The following is a 23155-nucleotide window of genomic DNA, read 5'->3' on the forward strand; positions in this document are numbered from 1 at the left end:
AAGTCTTCATAAGTAAATAGTGCAATAATTAGTGGAAAACAATAGAATTGTAAAGAGTATAGATCTCTTCAAGAAAAGTGGAGATACTAGAGGAACACTTCATGCAAAGATGGGCACAATAAAGGACAGAGAAGTCAAAGACCTAGCAGAAGCAGATGAGATTACAAGAGGTGGCAAGAAAGCACAGAAGAACTACACAAAAATGGTCATAATGACCAAGATAGGGATGTTGCTAGGTCACTCACATAAAGCCAGATACTGGAGTATGACATCAAGTGTGCTTGAGGAAGCATCACTACAAGAAATGCTAAGGAAGGTGATGAAATTCCAGCTGAGCTGTTTAAGGTTCCTATAGAATGAGGCTGTAAATGTGCTGCATTCAATATGTCAGCAAATTTGGAAAGCTCATCAGCGACCACAGTGCTAGTAAAGGTCAGTTTTTATTCCAATCCGAAAGAAAGGCAATTCCAAAGAATGTTCAACCTGTCATGCCATTGTGCTCATCTCACTTGCTAGCAAGGTAATGCTCAATATCCTTCTAGCTAAGTTTCAACAGTACATGAACAGAGAACTTCTAGATATGCAAACTGGTTTGAGCAACCAGAGATCAAATTGCCAACATTCATTGGATCATAGAGAAAGCAAGGGAATCCCAGAAAAAACATTTCCATGTGCTTCACTGACTATGCTAAAGCCTTTCACTGTGTGGACCACAACAAACTGGAAAATTCTTAAGGAAATGGGAGTACCAGATCACCTTACCTTTCTCCTAACAAGTCTGTGTGTAGGTCAAAAAGCAGCAGTTAGAATCAGACACCGAAAAATTGAAAATTCAAAATTGAGACACTAGCATGACAAGGTATACATTGTCACTCTGGTTATGTAACCTATATGTAAGATACATCATTCAATATGCTGTTCTGGATAAATCCCAAGCTGGAATCAAGATTGCTGGGAGAAGTATCAACATCCACAGTTATGAAGATGACACTACCCTAATAGCAGAAAGCAAAGAAAAACTAAAGAGCCTCGTGATAAGGAGACGAGATGAAAAAACTAGCTAAAGCTCAACATTCTAAAAACTGTTCACAAAAAGATACTCACCATTCATGGCATCCAGTCCCACCACTTCATGGCATATGGATGATGGAAAAGTGGAAACAGTGGCAGATTTTATTTTCTTGGGCTCCAAAATCACTATGGACCTTGACTGCAGCCACAAAATTAAAACACACTTGCTCCTTTGAAGGAAGAAAGGCTATGAAAAACCTGCACAGTGTATTAAAAAGTGGAGATTCACTTTGCTACAGAGGTCTGTAGAGCGAAACCTATGGTTTTTCCAGTAATCAACTACAGATATGCGATCTGGGCCACAAGAAATGATGAATGCCAAAGAATTGAGCTTTTGAACTGTGGTGCTTGAGAAGATACTTGAGAATCCCTTATACAACAAGGAGATCAAACCAGTCAATCTGAAAGGAAATCAACCTGTGACCCCTGCTGACTCAGCTGAGGCACCTACTGAGGGCCTCCAGGTGGAAAGAACGGATGTGTCCACTGCAAAAAGCCTAACCATGGCAGGTCCAAGCAAACAGTTTGTAGCCCCACCTATGGAGAAGCTCAGAACGGCTGAAGGCTCTGTGTTCCCTGGGTCTCCTGATACATGTGTTGCATTCTCCCCAGCAGCATTGGAGGCCAAGGAAGGGTCATTCTGGTCTCTGGAGGAGGGCGATGGCTCAGGGATCTACTGGGGCCATCACTTACCAAGTAGAACTGGAAAGAACAGAGCAGGCATATGTGGCAGAGAGCTGGTGACTGGGTATGGGACAAAAGGGAACCAGCTCTCCATGAAGTACCTCACTCAAACTCCCCTGGAGGTGAAGCCCAGTGATAAGTTCATCTGAGATGGGATGAAGAGAGTCTATTTCATTACCCCTTATAATTCCACTGAATGAGGACGTGGTGGAGTTGGTAGGTCATCACAAACTCTTCCATGGCCTAGATTATCTCCCAGTCACTTTCTTAGGGGCTGTCTCTCCCCAGCTTCAATCATGTAGTTCTGGAGGGAATTGACAATCATGAGTGCTGCTGGGTCAGACCCCAAGAGCATCTAAAGGCAGTCATAGGATCGCATGGTGCTGCCAGGTTGGCTGATCTAGGACTGCACATGTGATCTGAGGTGGGTCATTCAGAGAACACCCTTGAACTCTGATGTCTTCTATCTTTTCTTTCCTTATTGGAGATGTCTTCAGGATATAAAACCCTGGGGTAGGTAGCTTGGACTCCCTCACTAGGTGTAGAAGCTTTAGGAAGATAGCTGTCAGCCTAATACCATCAAAGAAGAGGGAATGAAAGAGTGAGGGTGTGAAATAGAAGCTGATGACTTCTGATTTCTTGGGTCCGGTCACTGAGATCTTTGTATTTGCTCTGAGTCTTGTGTCCTGGATTCCCAGAATCATTTCAGAGAGTCTCCCTTTTCCTTGAAGCCAGTTGGAGGTGGGCTCCTCACAACTGTGATTCAGACTTTGTTCTAGATCCTTCCCAATCATTGTACACCTCCCAGACACAAACGGAGGCACTTCTTTGTTTCAGCACCATTACGAGTGAAACCTTTTATTCTTTACTGAGAATTGGGTGTGCAGACCAACAAATACAGTTCACAGCATCCTGGGCAGGAGTACCCTAAGTGTGATTTAAAGTTTGCTCGGAGCACCCTTATTGATTTCTGAACCACACCAAGCATTTATACTGCCTGTGCCCGGCCAATCCTGTCATTTCCTCCATCAAAAACTGAGAAATACAGCCTCAGCAAGACGTCAAACAGGATCCAGTTCTCTCTAGATGTCCTCACTGTGTTCTCTTTAAACGTGGTATAGCAGTGGCCTCTAGAATCTTGGGGGAGTCAGAGACACACACCAGTCAGCCTGAGCCCTTATATTTGACTCCCACAAATATCATAACCTAGCACAATTCTTGATTTTATCTCCCTCTTTTGGTAAGTATCAAGGGAGTTTCTCCTTAGCAGGGGATATGAGAGTTCATCCACAACCAAAAAGGGCCAAGACATGAGGTTTCCATGAGGAAGGGTGTAGGGGAGGGAAGGACTGGGAGTTGGGGATACAGAGGAATGATAAACAACAAAGTCCTGCTGTAGAGCATAAGGAAATATATTAAGTATCCAGTCATAAACCACATGAAAAAGAATAAGAAAAAGAATATATATTTCCATATGTGTATAACTGAGTCACAATGCTGTGCAACAGAACTTAACACAACACTGAACAACAGCCACACTTCAATAAAATTTTGGTAAAGAAAAAGAGTGTCCATAGTTCTCCTCTCTCCCTGTTTCTTTCCTTCTGACTCCTGCTCTTTGTTTTCTCTTCAGAGATGCTGGTTCTCCTCCTGCATCCCCACAATCCATACTTTATTAAACAATTTTATTTTGTATTGGTGGATATCTGATTAACAATATTCTGAGTTTCAGATGGACTGTAAACAGACTCAACCATATGTATCCATGTATCCTGGTCACCAAAATACCCCTCCCATCCAAGTTGTCATATAATTAAGTGGAGTTCCCTGTGCTACACAGTAATTCGTTGTTGGTTATCCATCTTATACAGAGCTGTGCCCACAACACGTTCTTGAAAACTTAATTTAGGAATTCTGGGAATCCTCCTTTGGCCCGCACTCACCCTCCTTGGACACTCCAGGTTTGGTTGGGTAAGGTACTCTGGTTCCCCATCCCACTGGTCAGTCTGTAGCCCTCATCACCCCGAGTAAGTCCCCGGTGCCCCAGTGCAGAGCATCTTGGGATGTCATTTGCATGGAATCCAGTGCAGTTTTGCCTAGAACCAAGCAACCCTCCATATGGCTCCATGAGTTTACAGTTTTAGAATTCCTGAAATTCCCTCCCTTCCTCAAAGTTTTCTTCGAGCCCATCAGCCAGCTCTGAACTCCCCTAGGGAGCTGACATGAATCCTCCACTCAGTGCCGGGGTTGAGCAGTCACTGTGAACCCTTTATTCTCATTAGTATCCAGCCTCCCTTCAGAGGGGTTGGGTAGCCTGACTCACAAAGGGAACACCCGGCCAGAGCTATGGGAAGATGGATCCGAGAACTAGGGTGACCTTGTAATTTATCATCCAAACCAGGAAAACTGCAAGAAGGGAAAGGAGACTGTTAATCCCTATGGTGGGACATCACACTGGGACTGTCCCCAGCCATTCTCCTTGTCACATGACTTATTCAGGGACTGCTAGAGCTGACCTTCCATGTTCATCCATCTGAGGGTTCAGATTGAACTGAAGCTCTTTGAACACTGAGGACCTGAGTGTTCCCCTCTCCTTGTGACTCCCACCATGCCAGCATGGCGTGGTGTCTCCACATTTATTTCAGGATGATCAGTGTCCCAGACGGCCCTTTACTCTCAGGTTGTTCATGTTGTGGGAGGCTCTGGCCCAGCCACAGGGCTCAGCAGCTTCTGCAATAGTGGGCGATGGCCTGAAGAGGGCGCCGTTCTCCCAGCAGCAGCCCAAGTGTTATTTCAAGTTCCTATTTGAGAACCACCCCTCAGGCTTCTCCCCTCACCTTGAAGATGTAGGCTTGAGCTGGGACTGGGTAGTTGATACCATTGATGGTAAGGATAATAGAGGACAGGGTATTGACTGCAAACCATGAAACGTAGTGCTGTTAGAGAGAGAGGGAGAGAGGTTGGCCCTGGGGATGCTTCTTGTGCGTGTAGACTGGGAGCGACCCTGTGGCATGACCCTTCACCACAGAACCCCATGGCCGATGAGCTTCTGAATGTTTTTGACCCGTCTTCTTGGGCCAAGGATCAGTGATATCGCAGTATCCACAAGGGCTTCACAGCCGCCAAAACAAGCAAGGGCTTCACAGCTGCCAGAACAAGCAATAACCTTTCTTTCCATGGAGATGCTGAGAGACAGTGTGACAAAGCAGGCATCAAGGTCACTCTAAGTCTCCCCAGAGGTGCCCCCTTCCTGACTGTCTCCTAAACAGCCTTTTGTCTCTTGCCCTCTTTCTCTTTGCTCCCGACATGGCACCTTCCTTGACATTCTTGAATGCAGTGCTTGAATACACCAGGCTCTTTTGAACCTTGACTCAAGCTGGTTTTCCTTCCTAGAGGAGCCACCTCCCCTTTGACTAGCAAATTTCTTCTCATCTTCCAGATTCCAGCTTAATTGTCATGGTTTCAGGGAAGTCTTTCCCCCAGTGTTGATCAGTCTCCTTCCTTGATAGTCTCTGTAAACACTTCCTCATGTCTAGCATGTACCAAAGTCACAATTAATTATGTGTGTGTCTCATTTCCTGTGCATCTGCCTTCTTAGACTGAGGGCAAGTTTCATTCTCATTGCCTCCTTAAAGTGTCTGGCACACAGTGGATGCCCAAGGCTTGTCTGTTTGGCTTGTGAATGAAGGCTGTGAGAATAATGAATGAGAAATACCCAGAGAGCCGTATCTGGTGGGGAACGAATAATGGGTCAGTCGCAGAATGCAGATGGAGATTCGCGGGGGCAGTAGACTGTCATAATGGTGGGAGACAGGGGCTCCTCTGGGAGAGGGTTTCTGCCAGCACTGCTCCTACAACCAGCTCAGACCCTCAGTCCCTGGCCTGAAAATATATGGCAAGCCCACAGACACTCCAAAGAACGGGTCAGCTTTTGTCTGAGGGTATCACACAGAATCCTATCAATTATGCCTCTTGTCCTCAATTCAATCCTGGATCCTACCTTCCTGATTCTCTGTTATAGCCCCTGCCCCACTGTGTGCCCATGAACTTGGGGTGTCTTTTTTATTAGTTGCTTTTATGTCTTAAGACTTCAGCAAATCTCTCTACCCTGCTCAGTAGTTGCTCCCTTAGGAAACCAGTCTCCCCATTTGCTCAGGACTTTCCCTGTTTTTAAAATGACATTTATCTGTACTAAGAACTTCCTGTGTCCCAGGTAGCCCTGGACAGTTGGTCATCTTATGCTTCTGTTCACCACACTGTAGAGTCCTCTAACCATACTCCATGCCTCACAGGGAAGTGGGTGCAATTCTCTCCCATCTGCACAAACTTCTCCAGACCCTTTTAGTACCCTGGTCAGAAGTCCTGGGGATTATGAACCCATGGGTTGTTTGCATATCTGTCTGCTTGTGTGTTTGTTTGTATATGTGTTTGTTTTTGTCTCTGTGAGTGCTTGTGTGTCTCTGACTAGCTATGCATGTTTATGTGTGTCTCTGTGCATGTTTATAGGTGTCTGCTTGTGTGTTTGCATGTGTCTGTCTGTCTGTCTGTGTTGTTGTGAGTGGTGTATATTTTTGTGTGATTCTGTGTCTGAGAATGTATTTGCGTGTGTCTGCCTGTGCCCATGTACAGTAGCAAGAGCATCACTTGGGCTGACCCTCAGAGGGAGAGGCTTACAGGTCCATATGTACATTCCAGTTGCCTGTGTGGATCAATGGTACCCAGTTGAGCACTCCCTGGTTGTAGAATTTATCCACCCCACCAAACATCACCACACTGTGTTTCACCCTGCATGTGTAGAGAGCAGAGAAGAGGGAGGGGGAATCCTTGGAGGACAGTAACAACAGCACTGTCTGAGAGCCGTGCTAGTCCACCCATCCAGGCCCTAATAAGGTCCCTATATAGAGTTGCAGAAATCGAGGTAGGAGCAATTGAGATTCAGACTGAGGTCGGTTACTGGCTAATGAGTGGCACAGAGGAGGTTAGAAGCTGAGTCACCTGATCCACCCACTATATCTTCTGAAGATACCCTACTTCCTGTGCCCTGAATGCTCAGAACCACTCAGAGGACACGGTGCTGAAGCATATTGGCTTTCTCCTTGTCCACCTTGTCATTTTTCAGGAAAATAAAGCCTGCGAGTTCTAAGGATGTGGGTTAAGGTCATCCAGAATTGGTTACACTGGCCTGTGACCTCTACTCTCCAAAGGGCCCCACACTCAGAAGGAACCCCATCTCTGCTTTCCCTGTCTTGAAATGCCTAATATTTCTTGAACAAGGGGGTCCCACACTTTTGTGTCCCACACTTTCATTTTTCACTGGCTCCTACAAATTGGGTAGCTGGACCTGGGCTCCAAGTGAAATGATAATGAGGAAGGGAAGATAGCCACCATCCTTCCCCTTCCTTCCTTATCAAATTCATAAGCAAATCCTAATGCCTTGTCCTTCAACTTGTTTCCTGTTGCCTTCCATTAGGCTTCCTCCTCACTCACCCCCCTAGACCAAGTTAGTGGTCTTGAGCCCAGGATCTGGGTTGTGTTCCAATAAAATTTATTTATAAAAGCCAGGGGGTGATGTCAGGTAGGGCCCTGGGACCATAGTTTTGGTGGGTTAGATTATCTCTCAGGATAATTCTTTACCAAATTTTCTATAATTTTCTTGCAACTGAAAGCATCTTACAACTAATTTGGAGAAAGAGATTGTCCATCTCAGACTTACTTGCTCAAGTAGAAGGCAAAAACAGACTCAGAAATGGCACCTTGATTCTTCAGCTTGTCAAAGATGGAGATGGCTCCAGTGAAGGATATGTTGGGGTAGTTCAAACCCAAGATGCCATCAAAAGGCATCTCAAACCAGGAATCCATGAAAGTTAGACGGAACAGATGGTCAGTACTTACAAGGTCCACAATGAGTGGGAGAGAAGAGTTTCCCACTTATAGATACATGAAGTGGGGCTAGGACTGGGATGGGGTCCACTGCATTAAGATCCTCAGAGAAGAATTGAGGCTGGGCTCTTTCTTCAGTGGCCCACAGACGGTTAGACCAACCTGGGAGGGGAATTTGGGTTCCATTTGAGAGATGCTGTGAATTTTAAAACATCTGCTCCTCTGAAAAATTCTCCATTTGCCATCAAGGATGGGGCTGGATCCCATGATCTTAGTTTTTTAATATGTAATTTTTAGCTGGCTGAATGTGTCCAAATGTTAATAGGCAACATCTAATTTGTCACTGTGATAGACTGCTAGGGCACCAACTCAAAAGATTCTGAGCTCTGAGAAAGGAAAATAATCACCAATATTTATGCTATTTTTGTTTCTATTATGCATAGGTTATGTAATTACAAACAGTTCCAGGAAAACAAGCTAGACTATCCCTTCTGAGGATGAGGAGAGTGATGGGGAACAGCTATAGTACAGATGAAGGCTCACTCACTGGCCTGCAGCTCACCTCCTGCTGTGGAGGTCTGGTTTCTAATAGATCCAGGACTGGTACTTGTCCTGACCCACTGTGCTGGTATTGTGGACTCCTGCTCTAAACCCAATAGTGAGACATTCTCTAAGACAGACCACCCTGCTTCTTTCCAGTTTCTGAACAAATAACGGCATTCAAATCGGGAGAGGAGCAGTGATTAATCTTAAAGGAGAACAACCAAGTGCAACATATGACTACATTCTCTCAATAAACTGTGAAAAGACATCTGCTTTTTGAGCATCAGCAAAATTTGTACATGGACTGGATATTAGATGTTTATTTTATTAGGGACAAAAGAGCATTTTTTTTCACATTGTATCATTTGACCCCAATAATCATTATGTATATTTTGTGAAATGTTCATCTCGTCCATAAAACACTTCAGGAAAAATGAATAAGGAGTAAAAGAGAGAATGAAATGAGGGTCTGTCTTGATTTAAAAACAGATCTGCACAGCAGATATGGATTGAATTGTGTCCACCCTTGACTCCAATGTGATGGTATTAAGAAGTAGGGCTTTTGGGAGGTGAGCAAGTTGACATAGAGTTTGATGGTGGTCCCCCATGATGGGATTATCCTTTCCCTCCTTTTCTCTCTTATTCTCCCTCTTCCTACTTCTCTTTCCCCACCACAAATGAGAACATAGCAAGAAGAAAAAGACCTGATGCCAGTCAAGAATGTCTTCAACAGGAACTCAATTGTCCACCACCTTGATATTGCATAGTCTCCGGTCTATGACAACCTGTGGGACTAAGAGGTTAGTTTTGTAGTTATTGATGCCAAATGATGAAATATATGGTTCATGACCATCTTCTTTCTTATATTTGCTATAAATAGTTTTGTAGTAAGAAGTTTATAGAATGAAGTTTCTGTCTTAGTGATACCCTGAGGGGCCCAAGATAGCAGATTCAGGCAGGTCCCCGATGAGTGAGTGGTTGGAGGACCACATGCTCCTTCCTCCAACTCTTCTGTTGTCATCTGAAAACCATCCCCTCCCCCCACCCATACCTGACAAGCTTACCTCTAACACTATCTGCATCTCCACTTCCCTGTTAAGCTAGAGTCATCTAGTTGGAGATCTTGATGACTCAGGACAGGGTCTGAAAAGAGAAAGAATGCATACATTTTTAGAAACAACGATCTGGGCAGACCCCTCCTTGGTTTTCCCTTCTTTATTGCCATCTGCAGGTGAGGGATAGGGCCTGGCTAGTGAGGAAGGCACAAGTGAGACTGCATGGATATTTGCAAGAGAAGGGAGGAGGAATTCACAACCCATTAACCAGGAGGTGGGCAGTTTGCACAGGACGCTGGAGGGAAGGAAGAAGCACTGGGAAAAGAATAGTGCCTACCTGAGGGCCAGATGTACCTGAGTCTTCCTGTTAAACTTGGAGGTCACATACTTCCTGCTTCAATTTCTGCTCCAGATATGAAGAGGATAGAGCTGTACTCACTGCTAATAAGTCATGAGATGAGGGACAGCCTCCCTCAGGAGCCCTTGGATTCCACTCTAACTGTAGGTATCATCCCAAGGCAGAGAGCAAATGGCAGTTCATTCAAAAGATGACCTACTTTAAATAGTATTTAAAATACTACAAAATTTGTCTAAGAGTCCTGGCATATCTTGTTCCCAGAGTTTTTTAGGAGAGATGATTCATTGGCCTAATTTGGGTCCTGCTGTGGATTTTACAAGCTTCCCCATTGGTATCTTTTTACTTATAACTACCTGATCTCATCCCACAGAACCCGAATGATGGTAAGTTCCAGGGAGCAAGGCCTCTAAGGTCCTAGGTGTCACAGCAGCTGTGTGCCAAGTGGTCTACCACTCCCAGTCCTAAGCCCAGGACCCATGAATATCACCAGACAGTTACAGCCTCCTGACCACCAGAGGTAGCCTCAGCATCCTCAGCAACACCCACCTCTGAGCCACTTGTCCACTGATTGGCACTGAGCTTCAGTCTGGAACAAGTGCTCTGGAGCAAGTCCAGTCTCCCTCATCCAAGAGATGGGAAACTGAACCCTGGGGTGTATGACTCACCTTAAGGCTTCAGATAACTTAGTGAAGAGTTGGGACCCAGGAACTCTGGTTCCCAGGCTAGGAGACTTCCAGGAAGGGAAAGATGAGAGAAAGCTCAACTGCATCCACTGCTGGGTAGCTCTCAGATGTCTGCAAGCACCAGGGTGGAAGTTCCTTTCCCTTTGCCCCTCAAGTCTGGTTCCGATTTTATCAGCATATCTGCCTCCATGTAGAAGCAGGAAAGCAATATTTCGGGCTGTTTCTTCTGGGTTGACAGTGGAAGGATAGCCTTTTATTAAACTTTGTTACCTTGGTCCTTGGCTTTGTAGTAGAGCTTGAAGTCAGGCAGATTGTTTCCTCCAGTTCCATTCTTCTTTCTCAAGATTGCTTTGGCTATTCGAGGTTTTTTGTATTTCCATACAAATTGTGAAATTATGTGTTCTAGTTCTGTGAAAAATAACATTAGTAGCTTGATAGGGATTGCATTGAATGTAAAGGTTGCTTTGGATACTATACTCATTTCCACTATATTGATTCTTCTGATCCATGAACATGGCATATTTCTCCATCTATTAGTGTCCTCTTTGATTTCTTTCACCAGTGTATTACAGTTTTCTATATATAAGTCTTTTGTTTCTTTAGGTAGATATATTCCTATGTATTTTGTTCTTTTCATTGCAATGGTGAATGGAATTGTTTTCTTAATTTCTTTTCTATTTTCTCATTATTAGTGTATAGGAATGCAAGGGACTTCTCTGTGTTGATTTACATCCTCCAACTTTACTATATTCATTCATTAGCTCTAATAATTTTCGGGTGGAATCTTTAGGATTTTCTATGTAGAGGATCATGTCATCTGCAAACAGTGAGAGTATTACTTCTTCTTTTCCAGTCTGGATTCCTTTTATTTCTTTTTCTGCTCTGATTGCTATGGCCAAAACTTCCAAAACTATGTTGAATAGTAATGATGAGAGTGGGCACCCTTGTCTTATTCCTGACTTTAGGGGAAATGCTTTCAATGTTTTACCATTGAGGATCATGTTACTGTGGGTTTGTCATATAAAGCTTTTATTATGTTGAGGTATGTTCCTGCTCTTCCTGATTTCTGGAGGGTTTTATCATAAATGGATGTTGAATTTTTTTAAAGGCCTTCTCTGCATCTATTGAGATAATCATATGGTTCTTATTTTTCAATTTGTTAATGTGATAAATTATGTTGATTGATTTGTGGATATTGATGACTCCCTGTATTCCTGGGATAAAGGCCACTTGGTCATGATGTATGATCTTTTAAAATGTTGTTGGATTTTCTTTGCTAGAATTTTTTTAAGGTTTTTGTGTCTATGTTTATCAGTGATATTGGCCTATATGTGGCATCTTTGTCTGGTTTTGGTATTAGGGCGATGGTGGCCTCATAGAATGAGTTTGGCAGTTTGTCTTTGTCTCCAATTTTCTGGAAGAGTTTGAGTAGCATAGGTGTTAACTCTTCTCTAAATTTTGGTTGAATTCAGCTGTGAAGCCATCTGGTCCTGGGCTTTTGTTTGATGGAAGATTTCTGATCACAATTTCAATTTCTGTGCTTGTGATGGGTCTGTTAAGATTTTCTATTTCTTCCTGGTTCAGTTTTGGAAACTTTATTTTTCTAAGAATTTGTCCATTTCTTCCCTGTTGTCCATTTTATTGACATATAGTTGCTGATAGTAGTCTCTTATGATCCTTTGTATTTCTGCGTTATCTGTTGTGATCTCTCCATTTTCATTTCTGATTTTGTTGACTTGACTCTTCTCCCTTTGTTTCTTGATGAGTCTGGCTAATGGTTTTTCAATTTTATTTATCCTCTCAAAGAACCAGCTGTTGGCTTTGTTTATTTTTCTTATGGTCTCCTTTATTTCTTTTAAATTTATTTATGCCCTAATTTTTAAGTTTTCTTTCCTTCTACTAACCCTAGGGTTCTTCATTTCTTCCTTTTCTAGTTGTGTTAGGTGCAAAGTTAGGTTATTTATTTGACTTTTTTTTCCTGTTTCTTGAGGTAAGCCTGTATTGCTATGAACCTGCCCCTTAACACTGCTTTTACAGTGTCCCATAGTTTTGGGGTGGTTATGTTTTCATTTTTATTCATTTCTGGTGTTCTTTGGAAGGAATGATGCTAAAGCTGAAACTCCAGGACTTTGTCCACCTCATGCGAAGAGTTGACTCTGATGCTGGGAGGGATTGGGGGCAGGAGGAAAAGGGGACGACAGAGGATGAGATGGCTGGATGGCATCACTGACTCAATGGACGTGAGTTTGATTGAACTCCAGGAGATGGTGATGGACAGGGAGGCCTGGCGTGCTGTGATTCATGAGGTTGCAAAGAGTCAGACACGACTGAGTGACTGGACTGAACTGAACTGAATGCATATTTTGATTTCCTTTTTTATTTATTCCGTGAATTGTTGGTTATTCAGCAGCATGCTGTTCACCCTCCATATGTTGGAATTTTAATAGTTTTTCTCCTGTAGTTGACATCTAATTTTACTGCATTGTGACCAGAAAAGATGCTTGGAATTATTTCAATTATTTTGAATTTGCCAAGGCTAGATTTATGGCCCAGGATGTACTTTATCTAGGAGATGGTTCTATGTGCACCTCCAAAAAAGGTGAAATTCATTGTTTTCAGGTGAAATGTCCTATAGATGTCAATTAGGTCTAACCGGTCTAAGGTATCATTTATAATATGTGTTTCCTTGTTATTTCCCCATTTAGTTGATCTATCCATAGGTGTGAGTGGGATATTAAAGTCTCCCACAATTCTTGTGTTATTGTTATTTTCCCCATTTTTTTGGAAAAAATTTTGGCTGCACTAGGTCTTCATTGCTGCTCAGGACTTCTCTATTTGCAGCGAGCTGGGGCTGCTCTGTAAATGCAGTACACTGGCTTTTCAAGCCTATGTTTCTCTTGATGCAGATCACAGGCTCTAGGGCACTCAGTCTCAGTAGTTGTGGCCTGCTGGTTTAGTTGCCCTGGGACATTTAAAATCTTGCCAAGCCAGATCTCAAATGCATATCTTAAGCAGTGGATCAAAAAGGAAAATCCTCTGGAAGGAATTTGAAATACATAACTTTTACATGAAACTTGGCACCTTGACTATTTTTTAAGGAGACCAATAGAGGATTGTCCGCTACTTCAAGCAACCTCGTGAGACCAGGACTGATTTAGGTTCCCCTCCCAAGTGTTCCTACAGCATCTTGAAGCTGTCCCCGCCATGTCGCTTTGTTCTTGCTTGAGTTTCTGAAACCCACACTAGACCACAGCTTCCAGAGGGCAGGGCTGTCACTTAACTCACTTGTAAGTATACATCAGTAAATCTTGTCTCATTATACCAGACTCTAATGTCAAGACAAGGCTAACAGACTGATCAGTTATTCCATTATGAGTTTTAGGTTACAGGTTCAAATACTGTAATTGAACCTTAAATAACATTGCCTTAAATGCAATACAATTTTAATTTTCTTTCATATAATATAAATGCAGGACCCTCCACAGAAATGGGACCCACTTCTTTCTTGTTACATCTTCCACCTGTGCTACTTACCTCTGGTCTAATATGGCTGTTCCAGCCCTTATCATTACATCTTCATTCCAACTAGTGGGAGAGAAAATAATACTTCCATTTGGAAGTGCCATATCATCTGTACTCAAATTCCATGGGCTTAAGTATCTTCATGGTCATGGCAAACCTGGGTGTATTGAGTCCACAGAAGGGCAGGGAAATGTGATTCAACTACAGAACATTCATGATGAGTAACAAAGGCCACCACCCTTCATTCATGTGCCTGTAATTCATTCTTGTTTGGTTCTCCCCACACATCTTTCAGCCTGTTTTTGCCTGTGGATATGGATACGGATGAGGCTGTAAGAGAGGAAATGGCCCTGGATGTACAAATATGGAGAAAACAAGAAAGGAAAGAAGATCAGAAAGTATATAAATGCAAAATCTATAGTAAAGTATGCTTATAATTATAATTTTGCAGTTAATCAATTTAGGTATACCTGTGCTTGGTGAATCAATTTATTAAATAAAACATAAGAGAAATGTAAAATATAAATATATTCACTAAACCCAACAAAATAAAAGGCTATATCACATTAAATGCATAGTAGTATCATGATTAGTTTGGATGCACATTGCAAAATAATAAACAACCATAACTTTAGCAAGATAAACTTGATTTTTCTCTCCCACTGAAACAAAGATTGAGGTGGGCCAGTGAGAGCTTGGATGGTATTTATCTCCAACGTTACATGATCGTCTAACACAACTGCAGGAGTTCCAGCAATCACAGCTAAAATCCAGGGAGCAGTTAGGAAGAAGGTAAGGAGGGAAGAGACTCATCTCTCAGCTAAATCAGCTCCTTGAATGCAGTCTTCCAAGAAATCCCTCTTATAGGTCAGCTTGTGTCTCAGTCACCAGCCATGACCAAGAGCACGGGTGGGTAGGAAATGCAGTCCTGTAGCTACTGGGCTCATGGCTATATAACAAACTATTTTCAGTTTTGAAAGAGAAGCAGAGAATAGATCATTTTGTAGTCAGCCAGCAGTGTCTGCCTTAAAGAACAAACCTTTTCTGAATATATTAGGCTGAACAGCTGGGCACAGTGTGGAAGAATCAGCAATGAGAGACAGATGGGTGGATCTGAACTGTGCTCCAGGGAAAAAAAAAAAAAAAGTCAGACTGGTCAGTAAAAATCTTCTAAGGACTGAAGTGAGGATTATACATACCACAGGAACCAAGTTGTTTTGAAAACTGCTTTTCCAACTCAGGTCCCAAATCTCTCTCAGTTCTTCAGCTTCTAAATACCTTGTCTGTGTTATCTCACATTCTGACGTTCCTGTCTCACCTTCCTTATTCCTGTTCACATCACTTCACTATCCAGTAACAATCATTACAAGATCCAGTACTGAGGAGTTAGCAACACTTTCTAGATGTGTGTTGAAACACAATGACTATGTCTACTTTAATATTAGTTTCTCATGATCAAGGTCTATTGAAGTACTGATATGCCTAGAATTATCAAGATCTCACGTTTCCTCTAAAATCCCAAACATGAATGTTACTTTTTTGGACTTGGAGGGGATGCAATTACTTTTGTATCCACAGGTTTTAGCAGGACAGTAAGTCCCCTGTGTATGAACAAGTTACATTTCAAAAGGGTGTTCAAAAATTCCAATTTCTTCATAAGTCCAGCAAAGTTACTTAGACAGCCAACTAAAACAGATGGCTATATGTTACACCAGTTTAATAGTTTATGATAGTTTTCACACAAATAATACATAAAAAACAAACACAAACAATAAAAAAACATTTTTAATCTTGCAGTACCTGGAGAGGGCATGGCAACCCACTCTAGTATTCTGGTCTGGAGACTCCTCATGGCAAGAGGAGCCTGGCTGACTATAGTCCATATGTTGACAAATTAGAACACAGCTGAACTAAGCACACTTTTAAAAATAGAATGGTAGTACCATCTATATTACCACTCCATTTACGCTTCCTTTCAATCATCATAGGCTTGAATTAAAAATACTGCACTATTGTACTCCATCAGCTTCCCTTGTAGCTCAGTCGGCAAAGAATCTGCCTGCAGTGCAGGAGACCCAGGCTCAATCCCTTGGTTGCAAAGATCCCCTGGAGAAGGATTTGGCAACGCACTCCAATATCCTTGCTGGAAAAATCTCACGGACAGTGGAGCCTGGTGGGCTGCAGTCTATGGGGTCAAGAAGAGTCAGGCTCTACTGAGCAACTAACACTTATTGTACTCCATACAGTTCTGTAGAGTAAAGTACACAAAAGCACACCCACTTGTCTGGGATGTGCCCACAACCATGTGTGTCAGATCTGTGAACTAACTGATGTGATTGCACATTAAACTACACTTTTACATGTTTGAAAGTTTTCAACTTGAAGGTTTGTTTGTAACAGACTCGCTACACAGGTGTTCAGTGAATGTATGTAGTGAATGAACAAGAGAGGAGAGTAAGGAGCTGCCTGTTCTTTCCATTTTTGCATGTATTATGACCACTCTGAATAGGAATTGCATGGAGCATAATTGAGGCCTGGTGTATGAGAACATCACTGCAAGTGACAGAGGACCAGGATTCCAGCACGTGGCACAAGAGCCATGGTTGGTTGGAAAGAGCCAGGAGTGGGAATTAGGGGGAAACAAGTGTTCACTGGTTTATGTGAAAGACTCAGCAAATATCATCTGGATTTGTTTGTAGTGACTGAGCTGTGGTTTACAGGAGCAGTCTCTGTTGCTCAGTATGAGCAAAGAGAGGAGAATGAACCATGACAATTGAACATGTGTCCCAGGTCAAGTATATCTAGTATTGAAGAGATGTAAGTCCTGTCAATTTATCTGCTCCTTCATGGAAAGAATTAGAATAGTAAAGGAGGGAAGGTCCACACTATGCTAGCACCTTTTTCTTCTTCTGTCCAGTGAATATTGATTTCTAATGAAATTTCTTTATAAACAGAGGATGTACTTCATATGATTGAAGTCTTCTAATTTACTGTTCCATATAAACTTTTGGTGCTGTTCTGTGCCCAGGCACAAGGGGCCCTGGAGCCTGGCAGGCTCTGTTTCAGCTGCAGAGTGCAGTGTATGGGGATCTCTGTCATCAGGGGCCTGCATTGTATCTTCAGTCTGGGTTCACATCTGAGGGGTTAACTCTAGTTGGGTTTAATTGGACCATCTTGCTCTTTATCTTCAGGTTGTTCCATGTTCTTTCTTCCGATGCCTCTTTTTATCCCTGACTTCTTTATGACTGAGTACTTTTTATGATTCCCTTTCATAGACTTTGTCACTTTATTAACTGTAACTATTTTTAAGTAGTTTTAAGATCCATAGTATGCATCATTAACTTTCCAGTCTATCATTACTAATTATGATAATTATTAATAATTATTAAATTGTATATTTATTTATCATTTCTTGGATGTGTTGGGTCTTAGTGTGGCATGAAGGATCTTTCTTGTGGTAGGGACTCTTTATTTGAGGAGTACTTGCATCGTGTAAACTATTTGAGACATGCAGGCCTAGTTGCTCAGTGGCATGTAGGATTTTAGTTCTCTGGTGAAGAAACAAACCAGCATCCCCTGCATTGCAAAGCCGATCCTTAACCACTGGACCACTGGGAAACTCATTATAATTACCTTTTAATATATATTATATGTTGATCATTTTGTTTCTGTTCCTTCACTCTTTGTATCCAGATTTCTCCTTCCTTTTAAATTCCTTCTGACTTTAGACCTTTTATAAAACATTTATTACATTGGTCTGTTGGTGGTGATGCAGTCTTGTAGTTGCTGTATGTCTGAGAAAGTATTTATCTTGTTTTTGATATGTATCTTTCTTGGGTATAGAATTCTGAGTCAATTCTATTTCTATCAGCACTGTAAGATGTGGTGCCAGTGTCCTCTGGCTAACATTGTTTCCTATGCCAAATCTGCTGTCATTCCCATCTTTTGTTCTGCTGTGTCTGTTTTTCCTTCTGGTTACATTTCTTTGGTTGATTGTTTTAAGCAATGAATTATGATGTGCCTTTGTATAGTTGTCATACTTCTTGTCCTTGAGTTACTTGAGCTTCTGTGTTTGTGGGTTTAAAGCTTTCATAATATGTGGAGATTTTTCAGTCAGTAATTATGAGGTTTTTTTTCTCTATTCTCCTGTTTCTAACTTCCTGTTGGATTCCATCTACATATATTGTAGTATTCGTAAAGTTGTTTCAATGTTCTGTGATGGACAATTAATTTTTTCTCACATTCTTTCCATTAGTATTTTCCATGTCTCTATTTAACATACTCAATACTCTTCAGCTTCATGAATATAAGGATTATTGCTGTAGTAAGAAGGAATGATGCAAAAGCTGAAACTCCAGTACTTTGGCCACCTCACGTGAAGAGTTGACTCATTGGAAAAGACTCTGATGCTGGGAGGGATTGCAGGCAGGAGGAGAAGGGAACAAAAGAGGATGAGATGGCTGGATCACATCACTGGCTTGATGGACGTGAGTCTGAGTGAACTCCTGGAGTTGGTGATGGACAGGGAGGCCTGGCGTGCTGCGATTCATGGGGTCACAAAGAGTCGGACACTACTGAGTGACTGAACTGAACTGAAGTATTTTAACGTCCTTCCTCACTAATTATGTAATGTACATTTTTAACTGTGCTTTTACTAATTGATTTTTCCTTCATTATGGATGTTTTCTTGCTTCTTTGCACATCCAGAATTTTTTTCTCTTTAAATTTATTTATCTTAATTTGAGAATAATTACATTACAATATACTGATGGAACTAGGATATCACTGCAAGTGAAAGAGGACCAAGATTCCAGGACGTGGCACAAGTTCCATGGTTGGTTGAAACGAGCCAGAAGTGTAAAAGAGGAGAAAACAATCTTTCACTGGTGTATGTGAAAGACTCAGCAAATATCATCGAGATTTGTTTGTAGTGATTGAGCATGTTTTTGCCGATTGATTTTCCCCTCATTTTGGATATTTTCTTGCTTCTTTGGACATCTGGAATTTTTTTTCTTTTTAAATTTATATATCTTAGTTAGAGGATAATTATTTTACAATACTGTGAAGGAGCTAGGACAAATACCCTCACAATTTATATGGAAATTTTAAATTGGATGTTGAATGTGGTCATTTTTACCCTTTGGATCCTGCATGTTTTTTAATTATTATAAATTATTCTTGGCACTCTTCACAAACATTGTTAATTTCTTGGAAACTGTTGTACTTTTTGAAGGCTTGCTGTTCAGTTTTTTTTAGCTGAGATGAGACCAGACTTTAGACCAGGTTTATTATCCCCACTAGCAAGACAATATTGTCTTCAAGGCCCTACTGATGTCATGGGAATTATGAATCATTTCCACTCTGGTGGGTGAGGACACAATTAGACTTGGCTCAATTTGGGGCTCAAGGTTTGTTCCCTATCATTCTTACCATTACTATACACTGTCCACTGAAAACTGGAGGGTATCATCTGTACCTTCCCACAGTTCTATCTGTGTAGCTTTCTCCTGTGAACTCTTAATTATCTAGAGTCTCAAATCTCTATCCTTGGGGAGACTGTTTGTCTCTGCCTAGATACCCCCTCCATGTATGTGTTGGAAACTATTTCTAGAGTTGAGGCTATTGTAGAACTCACCTTGCTGGCTCCTCCCTCCCACCCCAGGAATCCATTTTGCTGCCAGATGTTTGATGTAAAAAGCTACTCTTTCATTTATCTTGTCTATTTTGGAGTTGTTTGAGACAAGAGGATAAATGTGTCCTTTGCTCCTCTATGTCTACCAAAATGGAGGTCCCCCTGCAATCAGAACTCACTGAATGCCTTGTGAATGCTAGGCACTGACTTCTGTGCATGGGTGCAGACTTGACTGGGGATATGTGTTGGGGCCTTAGGGAGCCCCAGTTTTGCTGGAGAAACATGCCAATTATAAACAGTGTTTGCTATGGGGTCTGTTCAATTCAGTTCAGTCGCTCAGTCATGCCCCACTCTTTGCAACCCCATGGACTGCAGCACGCCAGGCATCCCTGTCCTTCACCAACTTCAGAAGCTTGCTCAAACTCATGTCCATCAAGTCAGTGATGCCATCCAACCATATCATCCTCTGTTGTCCTCTTCTCTGCCTGCCTTCAATCTTTTCCAGCAACAGTGTCTTTTCTAATGAGTCTGTTCTTTGCAACAGTTGGCCTAAGTATTGGAGCTTCAGGTTCATATTCAGTGCTTCCATTGGATATTGAGGATTGATTTCCTATAGCATTGACTGGTTGGATCTCCTTGCAGTCCAAGGGTCTCTCAAGAGTCTTGTCCAACACTACAGTTCAAAAGCATCAATTCTTCATTGCTCACCACTCCTTATGGTGCAGCTGTCACATCCATACATGACAACAGGAAAAATCAGAGCTATGATTATACTGAGCTGTTTTAGCAAGTAATGTCTCTGCTTTTAAAATGCTGTCTAGGTTTGTCATAGCTTTTGTTCAAACAAGCAAGCATCTTTTTATTTCATGGCTGTAGTCATCATCTGCAGTGATTTTGGAGCCCCCCAAAATAAAATCTCTCACTGTTTCCACTGTTTTCCCATCTATTTGCCATGATGTGATGGGACCAAATGCCATGATATTCATTTTCTGAATGGGGAGTTTGAGCCAGATGTTTCACTCTCCTCTTTCACTTTCATCAAGAGACTCTTTAGTTCCTCTTCACTTTCTGCCATGATGGTGGTGTCATCTGATTATGTGCAGTTATTGATATTTCTCCCGGATATCTTCATTTCAGTTTTTGCTTCATCCAGTTGGGCATTTCTCATGATGTACTCTGCATATAAGTTAAGTAATCAGGGTGACAATATACAGCCTTGACATACTCCTTTCCTGATTTGGAACCAGTCTGTTCCATGTTCAGTTTTCGCTGTTGCTTCTCACCTTCATACAGATTTCTCAGGAGGCAAATAAGATGGTCTGGTATTCCAGTCTCTGTAAGTTTTCCACAGTTTGTTGTGATCCACACAGTCAACGGCTTTTGCATATTTGATGAAGCAGAGGTAGGCGTTTTTTCTGCAATTCTCTTGCTGTTTCTATGAACCAGCAGATGTTGTCAGTTTGACCTCTGGTTCTTTGGCTTTTTCTCAATCCAGCTTGAACATCTGGAATTTCACAGTGCATGTACTGTTGAAGACTTGCTTGGAGAAATTACTTTGGTAGCATGTGAGATGAGTGCAACTGTGTGGGAGATGTACATTCTCTGAACTCACCTTTCTTTTGGATTGGATTGAATATGACCTTTCCAGTCCTGTGGCCACTACTGAGTTTTCCAAATTTGCTAGCATACTGAGTGCAGCAGTTTAACAGCATCATCTTTTAAGATCTGAAATAGCTCAACTGCAATTCCTTCACCTCCCCTTGCTTTCTGCTAGTGATACTTCTGAAGGCCCACTCGATGTGCATCTCAGGATATCTAGCTCCAGGTGAGTGATCACACCATCATGGTTATCTGGGTCATTAATATCTCTTTTGTACATTTCTATGTATTCTTTCAACCTCTTCTTAATATATTCTGATTCTGTTAGGTCCATATCATTTCTGTCCTTTATTGTGCCCACCTTTGCATGAAATGTTCCCTCCCTATCTCTAATTTTCTTGAAGAGATCTCAGATCTTTCCCATTCTGTTGTTTTCTTCCATTTCTTTGCACTGAAAACTTATGAAGGCTTTAAAAAAATCTCTCCTTGCTCTTCTTTGGAACTCTGCATACAGATGGGTATGTCTTTCTTTTCTCCTTTCCGTCCTGCTTCTGTTCTTCTGCAAGTAATTTGTAAGGCCTTCTCAGACAACCTTTTGCACTTCTTCTTAGAGATGGTCTTGATATGGTATGTACAGATCACAAGATAGAAGATTATGGCATCCATCCCATTACTTCACGGCAAATATATCGAGAAACAATGAAAACAGCGGCAAGCTTTATTTTCCTGGGCTCCAAAATCATTGGAGATAGTGACTGCAGCTCTGAAAAAAAGAGATGCTGATCCTTGGAAAATAAAGCTATGAAAAACCTAGACAGCATACTAAAAAGCATAGACATTGTTTAACAGCAAAGGTCTGTATAGTTAAAGCTATGGTTTTGCCAGAAGTTGTGATGGATGTGAGAGTTGGACCATAAAGAAAGCTGAGCACCAAAGCATTGATGCTTTTAAGCTGTGGTATTGGGCAAGACTCTTGAGAGTCCCTTGGACTGCAAGTAGATCCAACCAGTCCACCCTAAAGGAAATAAGTCCTGAATATTCATTGGAAGGACAGATGCTGAAGCTCAACCTCTAATACTTCGGCCACCTGATGGGAAGAACCAACTTATTAGAAAAATCCCTGATGCTGGGAAAGAATAAAGGCAGGAGGTAAAGGGGAAGACGGAAAATGAAATTGTTGGGTGGCATCACCAGCTTGATGAACATGAGTTTGATCAAGCTCCAGAAGTTGGTGATGGACAGGGAAGCCTGGTGTGCTGCACCCCATGATATAGCAAGAAGTTAGCATGATATAGCAAGTCCTCTGAACTGATGTACAGAGGACAATCAGGGAGCAGGCAGAAGTCTTTGAGGAAGGAGGAAGGAACAGTTTCTGGATAGCTGACAATGATAGGTTGGTAGGTCTTTTCAAGCAAGAGAAGTTGTAGGGAAGCAATTCTATTCCAGGTTCAGAAAATAGTAAGAGAAAGGAAGGGTGGCAGTGCTGGGATTTCCCAGGGGACAATATCCCTGTTCTATTAAACCTTATCAATGCTCAATATATTAGGTGATTGGAAACATGAGTTTTGTTTTGGAAGTGATAGAACAATATTTAATGCAAAGACTGATGCTGAAGATGAAGCTCCAACATTTAGGCCACCTAATGTGAAGAGCCAGCTCATTGGAAGAGACCCTGATGCTGGGAAAGATTGTTGGCAGGAGAGGTATCAAAAGGATGAAATGATGTGATGGCGTCACCAACTCAATGGACATGAGTTTAAGGAAACTCCGCAAAATAATGAAAAACAAGGAAGCCTGTTTTGCTGTTGTACATGTAATCACAATGTATCAGACATGAGTTAGCAACTGAACAATACCAGTGAGGACACAGGTCCAGTGAAGCCTCTGGCCCTGGTGGGACTAGAGAAATATTTAGGTGGAAGGGGAAGCTTCCCATCCTCTGGTACAAGTCCTTGAATCCAAGGCAAGGAGCACAAGATTTTGAATGTGTTACCAAATATTACATTCTAAAAAACACAAAAGCTGTCTTCTGAAGAAGTGGGAGCTTTGACTGTTTGTTCTCTAGATTTTACTGACGGCTGTGAAAGGGATCTGGAGTGGGCTAAGTCTACAAAAACCAGGTGACCAG

The 23155-nt window shown here is 41.9% G+C and overlaps 1 pseudogene; it reads right to left on the minus strand.

Moving 5' to 3' along the window:
* Nucleotides 1–2184: 2184 nt before the first annotated feature.
* Nucleotides 2185–23155, minus strand: part of LOC138426637 (pregnancy-associated glycoprotein 1-like) — a 31585-nt pseudogene continuing 10614 nt past the window's right edge.

This window comes from Ovis canadensis, chromosome 21 (assembly GCF_042477335.2).
Source record: "Ovis canadensis isolate MfBH-ARS-UI-01 breed Bighorn chromosome 21, ARS-UI_OviCan_v2, whole genome shotgun sequence".
NCBI classification, from domain to species: domain Eukaryota; kingdom Metazoa; phylum Chordata; class Mammalia; order Artiodactyla; family Bovidae; genus Ovis; species Ovis canadensis.